Genomic DNA, 7,472 nt, shown 5'->3' on the forward strand with positions numbered 1-7,472 from the left:
TTCGCACTAAAAACTCCACGCAAACACTCATGATCAGAAAAAGGTACCTTATGTTGAACATAACTTGAACAAACCATATTTTTGGAAAATAACATCCTATCTATCCTCGATGAAATATTACCACGGTCAGCATAATATGTAGGCGGTGGTGGAATGCCATACTCAAGTATTGCAGCGTCTAAGAAAGAAAAATCAGAAATAAGTTGAGAACTTTTTTCCCGTAATGTCCACATTACCTTCTGTGACACAATTACAGTCACCAACAAAAACTGTAGGAATTTTTCCAGGGAGAAAAAAAATCAATTTCTCAAGAAGAGCAAGCCGCTCCTCTTTTTTAGTAGGACAATATAAATTAATCATTCTAACCTTCCACCCCCTATAACTCAAAAAAACAATAATGCAGCGACCCACCTCCACAACCGTGTAACTATCAATAGTAATATTCTTATTACCAACTAAAATCCCCACACCATCATTTTTGTTAAAGCTGGACCCCGACCAAACATACTGGCCATAAGGCCAGTCCTTATCCCCTGGAGATTCAGTAATCCCACACTCTTGTAGACAATAGACATCTGCACTCAAACCCTTTAGATAATCCAGAACTGTTGTTCTTCGGGTAACAGATCTAATTTGCCTAACATTAAGGGACACAATGTCCCATCCAGAATGATGCGGCATAACTAAAGGGGATCACACATAACCTGAAAAAAAAAGAAAGAAAACATCAACTCAACCTTCATCAAGCAAAGCAAAGCTATTACCATCTGGCTGAATGCCAAATGTAACAATGTCAGGAGAAAATACATCTGACGGGTAAGCACGAGAGTCCACCGGGCTATCACACACGGCAGCAATGGATGAACACTCAGTCCTTGGCTTCTTCTTGACCACATCAGGATCCTCCTCATCAGAGAAACGGACAGCAGACAAGTCCCCTTGGCCACCGCCCCCGATCTCCTCTGAAGCAGTATTGCACCAAGATATGACAGGAGAATTGGACAAGTCCATTTCCCCCTCACCACGGACACCAAACTGGGGAGGGAAAGGTGACATCACCTCTGGAATCACCATGTCAAAGCCTCCTGACGCAGGAGGCTGAAGCTGGGCATCTTCAAATATGTCGTCCATCTGAGTGCCATCCTCTTCCTCTTGGGGAGCAGTTGCCTCCCCGACATCCGGAAGGGGACCTTGTGGAACCCTAGTAGAAGTCGAAGGAACAGCAGGCCCCTCCGCGACCACTTGAGCAAAAGACTTAGGAGTGGTTCTAGCTTGACACTGCCTAAGAACATGCCCCTCCTCACCACAAGCATCACACTTTACCTGGTTCTTGCAGTCTTTCGCCATATGACCAGACGTGTTACACCTCCTGCAGGTTGGCGGATACCTGCAGGACTCCTGGACATGACCATACTTGTTACATCTTCTGCAGAAAAAAGGAGCATCAGGAAAGTACAAGAAACCAGTGTCTCTCCCAATAGAGAAACTCATAGGAGGATAATGTATGCCCCCTGGCCCCTCGGGGTCTGTAGCAAAACGAACAAAGTACTTGTATTTGCCAGTCCACAAGCCTTCTTCATTCGAGATCTTGTGGGAAAAATGCACATAAGTACAATGCCTCCTCAAGAATACAGTAATGTCCTCCTGGGGGATAAAGGGATTGTGCATAAACACAACAACAGGAACATCCCCCTTTGAATAGAGGACAGTAAAAGTGAGTCCATCTAGGAGGGAGTTCTCAGTATGGCCTTTCAAGGTTCTATAAAGATTTTGGCAAGCAGCCATAGTAGAAAGAACCAGCACATACCTTCGATGACTTCTAAATTCCTGCAGGCAAAGAATGTCCGACTTCTTAATCTTCAATGCTTCATAGAAGATGGCATTCACCAGGTAGGACATGGAAAAATGTCCCTTCTTCTCCTCGGAAATCTCAATGCGAAATCCATTCTTGACCCGGGGGTCCCCGGTCCCAGCAAATTTCAGCTTGACTCCCATAGTCAGCCACGGAAATCGCCTTCCCGTTTCCTCCTAACTCTCCCCCTATAGCAGCATCCAGCTTAAGCCACCGGAGTGGCGATGCTGGAAGGCCGAGGGCTAGCACTCAAGGAACCTGATGTCCAGACACTTGATCTGAGCCAAAAGGCCGAGAAGCGATAACCAGAATTGGTTTCAAACTACGGAGCCACCCAAGGATCCTGAAAAGTCCATTTGTAGAGATGAGCTCCTGGACTCCCGTTAAGAAGACATGTTGTCAACCTCTAGATCCCTTACATGCCTGCACTTTTCGGCTTGCTGCTGCTGCAATCCACGCGTTTTAGATCTGCATAACTCCACCTCTTTAAACACAGCACCTTCACCCCCTGCTGTTCCCACCCGCCTCAACACCGTTGGAAGGGAGGAGAACCAATTAAGGCGGGGGGTGGGGTGGAACGAGCAGCTGTCTACCCTTAGCAGGAGGGCTCCTGATTACATACCTCTCCTGCTGCTGCTGCTGCTGGCTGTCCAGCAGCAGACTGAAGGTGGCTGCTGCTGTGCACAGGTATATAAAGGCTCAGAGCCTATTATGACACGCGCAGCCAGCGTTCCATTGCCACATTCCATCTACTGCAGGCAGGATACCTGGCTGGCTGAATGTCGCTGAGAAGCTCACAGAGACCGCCATAAGCAACAGTTTAACAGAATGCCACAGACTAATCAACCAAACTTTTTGGGTTGGGTTCTCTTTTATAGTCTGCAGGCATTAAATGAAAGAAGTCAGTGTTCCAGCAGAGGGAGACAACGTTTCAGAAAAGGCATTGTAGCAAACCAAAAAAGAAATTTTAAGCGCAGCAGAGTAACCAGCGCACATACCTGTTAGCTCAGGTGAGTTTAAAAGGCTGCTGTTGATAACAAGGGCATTTGCTAAATAGATGGTGTGTGTGCAACAATATACTGAAAGGTCAATTATATTGTGCAGCTTATCTCACCACCTGTAGTTATTTAGGTGAAAGCTCCAAAATGCTTGCCTAATATGTCTGTTTATCCAAAAGGAAGTAAAAAGGGAGAGCTAGAAAGATAGCATTGCATCACATTACATGGCAATGCAATGCACAGTTGCTGAAGTTGAACCAAAATGAGCTTGTAATCTGGCTTCTGCAACTTTGAACATGAAAAATCCAATGAGGAGAAGAAAAGCAAAGCCAAAGAGTCCATCCCAAAATCCGACAAACAAGCAAAATGAACAAAAAACATTGAATTCAATTCTTTCTGATTTTAGAAACTGCATTAAAGAAGGGGTGCACCGGTCCTGGAGATACTGCAATACCAGGTCAATGCGTGGAGTGGACAGAGCAAGCTCTTTTTCCATCTCCCTGTTCTAAAAATCCATTTAATATATGGTCCCCAGATAGGGGACGTATCAGATATTAAACTGATAAGAACAGATACTACACTTGATCTTAGCCAAAAGGCCGAGAAGCGATAACCAGAATTGGTTTCAAACTACGGAGCCACCCAAGGATCCTGAAAAGTCCATTTGTGGAGATGAGCTCCTGGACTCCCGTTAAGAAGACATGTTGTCAACCTCTAGATCCCTTACATGCCTGCACTTTTCGGCTTGCTGCTGCTGCAATCCACGCGTTTTAGATCTGCATAACTCCACCTCTTTAAACACAGCACCTTCACCCCCTGCTGTTCCCACCCGCCTCAACACCGTTGGAAGGGAGGAGAACCAATTAAGGCGGGGGGTGGGGTGGAACGAGCAGCTGTCTACCCTTAGCAGGAGGGCTCCTGATTACATACCTCTCCTGCTGCTGCTGCTGCTGGCTGTCCAGCAGCAGACTGAAGGTGGCTGCTGCTGTGCACAGGTATATAAAGGCTCAGAGCCTATTATGACACGCGCAGCCAGCGTTCCATTGCCACATTCCATCTACTGCAGGCAGGATACCTGGCTGGCTGAATGTCGCTGAGAAGCTCACAGAGACCGCCATAAGCAACAGTTTAACAGAATGCCACAGACTAATCAACCAAACTTTTTGGGTTGGGTTCTCTTTTATAGTCTGCAGGCATTAAATGAAAGAAGTCAGTGTTCCAGCAGAGGGAGACAACGTTTCAGAAAAGGCATTGTAGCAAACCAAAAAAGAAATTTTAAGCGCAGCAGAGTAACCAGCGCACATACCTGTTAGCTCAGGTGAGTTTAAAAGGCTGCTGTTGATAACAAGGGCATTTGCTAAATAGATGGTGTGTGTGCAACAATATACTGAAAGGTCAATTATATTGTGCAGCTTATCTCACCACCTGTAGTTATTTAGGTGAAAGCTCCAAAATGCTTGCCTAATATGTCTGTTTATCCAAAAGGAAGTAAAAAGGGAGAGCTAGAAAGATAGCATTGCATCACATTACATGGCAATGCAATGCACAGTTGCTGAAGTTGAACCAAAATGAGCTTGTAATCTGGCTTCTGCAACTTTGAACATGAAAAATCCAATGAGGAGAAGAAAAGCAAAGCCAAAGAGTCCATCCCAAAATCCGACAAACAAGCAAAATGAACAAAAAACATTGAATTCAATTCTTTCTGATTTTAGAAACTGCATTAAAGAAGGGGTGCACCGGTCCTGGAGATACTGCAATACCAGGTCAATGCGTGGAGTGGACAGAGCAAGCTCTTTTTCCATCTCCCTGTTCTAAAAATCCATTTAATATATGGTCCCCAGATAGGGGACGTATCAGATATTAAACTGATAAGAACAGATACTACACTTGATCTTAGCCAAAAGGCCGAGAAGCGATAACCAGAATTGGTTTCAAACTACGGAGCCACCCAAGGATCCTGAAAAGTCCATTTGTGGAGATGAGCTCCTGGACTCCCGTTAAGAAGACATGTTGTCAACCTCTAGATCCCTTACATGCCTGCACTTTTCGGCTTGCTGCTGCTGCAATCCACGCGTTTTAGATCTGCATAACTCCACCTCTTTAAACACAGCACCTTCACCCCCTGCTGTTCCCACCCGCCTCAACACCGTTGGAAGGGAGGAGAACCAATTAAGGCGGGGGGTGGGGTGGAACGAGCAGCTGTCTACCCTTAGCAGGAGGGCTCCTGATTACATACCTCTCCTGCTGCTGCTGCTGCTGGCTGTCCAGCAGCAGACTGAAGGTGGCTGCTGCTGTGCACAGGTATATAAAGGCTCAGAGCCTATTATGACACGCGCAGCCAGCGTTCCATTGCCACATTCCATCTACTGCAGGCAGGATACCTGGCTGGCTGAATGTCGCTGAGAAGCTCACAGAGACCGCCATAAGCAACAGTTTAACAGAATGCCACAGACTAATCAACCAAACTTTTTGGGTTGGGTTCTCTTTTATAGTCTGCAGGCATTAAATGAAAGAAGTCAGTGTTCCAGCAGAGGGAGACAACGTTTCAGAAAAGGCATTGTAGCAAACCAAAAAAGAAATTTTAAGCGCAGCAGAGTAACCAGCGCACATACCTGTTAGCTCAGGTGAGTTTAAAAGGCTGCTGCTCTATACTCATGCCGTGAGATACATATTTGTAAGCACAGGTCCTGCTCCATAACAGTCCATTGGAGCACCTCTCCTCCAGGTAAATTGAATAGTCTCTGATCTGTCTAGTAAGTTCTTCCATTAATACCTTTTATTTTGTGTAACTGTATATGTATTGTACTGTCCCTCTTTGTAAAATCCTTTGTATATTTTTTCATAAACCCTGCCTCCTTTTGGATTAAATATAAAATGTATTAGTCCTGTTTCTTCTGTTCTGTAATCGTTCCTCCCCCGAAGCCATACGCTACCAGAAAGCAGGAGTCCGATCAGGCCTGTATTTAGAACTGATCGGTGGTGGCAGTGAATACTATTAATTGGGTTATCGTGAAGCTGGCAATGATCGTATGGGGGCATATACACATTCAATGCGTTGAAATTCGGAGGCGTGTACGCCATACGCTCACGGCTTGCTTGCCAGTAACTACATAGTGAGTAATCAGGATAGTCTGTGTGTGCAAATCCCTGACAAATTGGTGGCAGCGGTGGGATATTGTAAGATCTCGCCGATGCCTTCCGCCATAGTTCACTATCCAGCTACATCTAATTTTCCTACTTGTCAACTGGGCATTCTGCATATGGGCTGCTTAGATTGCCCTCTTTTGTCCTATTGCAGAAGAGGAGGTGAGAGGGGTGAAGGAATGCTCCTTTACTAGTGGCTTCAGAAATTGCAATATTTTCTATGACACGGTGCAATACCACATTATTATGCTATATAGTGAAAATACCAGTTTCCTTCAAAGCTCTGATTCAGATCAGTTCAAATATAGTCGAGACAGGGACCTTCAGCATGCCACCAGCTTTCATTTTAACTCATCGGCCTCATCCCAGAGCGCCAATGGGAGCCAGCGGCATTTAAATGGTTAAGAGCTGCGGCCGAAACGAAGCTCTGACTGCGACTGTTAGAGATAAAATGTCAGCTATATAGAAAGGGTTGTCCACTACTCAAACAGCTCTCAATCACAATATTTCCTACATATAAAACAGCTATAATCACCTTTTGTGCTGTTGCTGTTCTACCCAAGTCTGCGCTTAGTCTCCCAGGACTCGAGTGACCTCATATCACGCAGTCAGTAGCCATTTCACTCTCACTTCCTTCAGACGAAAGGGACACCCTAAAGAAGTGTAATCTGCTGCTGCTCTCTGGCTGTCAGTTCTGTTCAAAGGATGAGAGAGTGATGCAGTTGTAGCGCCCAGAGGGTTCGGTCGCTACAGGGGTATTGCACCTTAACCAGAGGTGTGATATTCCACTCCCAGGTAAGGATGGAGTATGGACCAAGGCTCAGTTAGCTGCATACACACACTCCTCATTTCCGGGGGACAGTTCGCAGATGCTCCCATTTATTGCAGGCACAACTGACCATGTCCCTGGCTGGAGTGGGGAGGGGGGAGAGAACCCGGTGATGCAGGAGCAGAAGGGGACGGTTTCTGGAGCATAGGAAGGAGCTCATTGGTTGCAGGTCACCTGAGCTCAGACACAGTGAAGCAGATAAAAGGTGGGGGCCATCTTAGGAGAGTGTTCAGTCGGTTAGTTCAGAGAGGGAAGAAGTTCAGCCAGAGAGGGCTGACAGGGAGCTGAGGCTCAGCTTGGGCTCAGCTCCACGAGGCAGGCCTAGAGAAGAGGCCGGGGCCAGGAAGGAGAAGAGGAGAAGGAGAAGGAAGGTGGAGAGAAAGAGGAGTAGAAAGGCTCCAGAAACAAGAAGGCAGAAGGGACCCTGAGAGAGAGAACTACATAACCGGACACTGGGATCCGAGGCTGTCAGGGTTGCAAGCCCGGCAGCAGATAACCTACCTGCGAGGGATTTTAGATCCCTGGGCCTGAGAAGCCTAGAGGCTCCGCCACACAGAGGGACTGGTACAGCACAGAGAAGCAACAGGTACCTAAGGCCCGAGTTGCAAGCCATACAGGCGTAGTACACGGCCAGCTCAGGGACGTGGGC

General features: G+C 46.6%; 2 non-coding genes across 2 annotated transcripts; both read right to left on the bottom strand.

The window, feature by feature from the left end:
• Positions 1 to 3,270: 3,270 nt before the first annotated feature.
• Positions 3,271 to 3,461, bottom strand: LOC141218064 (U2 spliceosomal RNA). Its single transcript, XR_012286828.1, has one exon. It is a non-coding gene; the product is annotated as a U2 spliceosomal RNA (small nuclear RNA).
• Positions 3,462 to 4,576: 1,115 nt separating this feature from the next.
• On the bottom strand, positions 4,577 to 4,767 carry LOC141218065 (U2 spliceosomal RNA). Its single transcript, XR_012286829.1, has one exon. It is a non-coding gene; the product is annotated as a U2 spliceosomal RNA (small nuclear RNA).
• Positions 4,768 to 7,472: the final 2,705 nt, after the last annotated feature.

This window comes from Phyllobates terribilis, unplaced genomic scaffold (genome assembly GCF_046119375.1).
Source record: "Phyllobates terribilis strain yellow unplaced genomic scaffold, ASM4611937v1 Scaffold_249__1_contigs__length_2872098, whole genome shotgun sequence".
Classification (NCBI taxonomy): Eukaryota; Metazoa; Chordata; class Amphibia; order Anura; family Dendrobatidae; genus Phyllobates; species Phyllobates terribilis.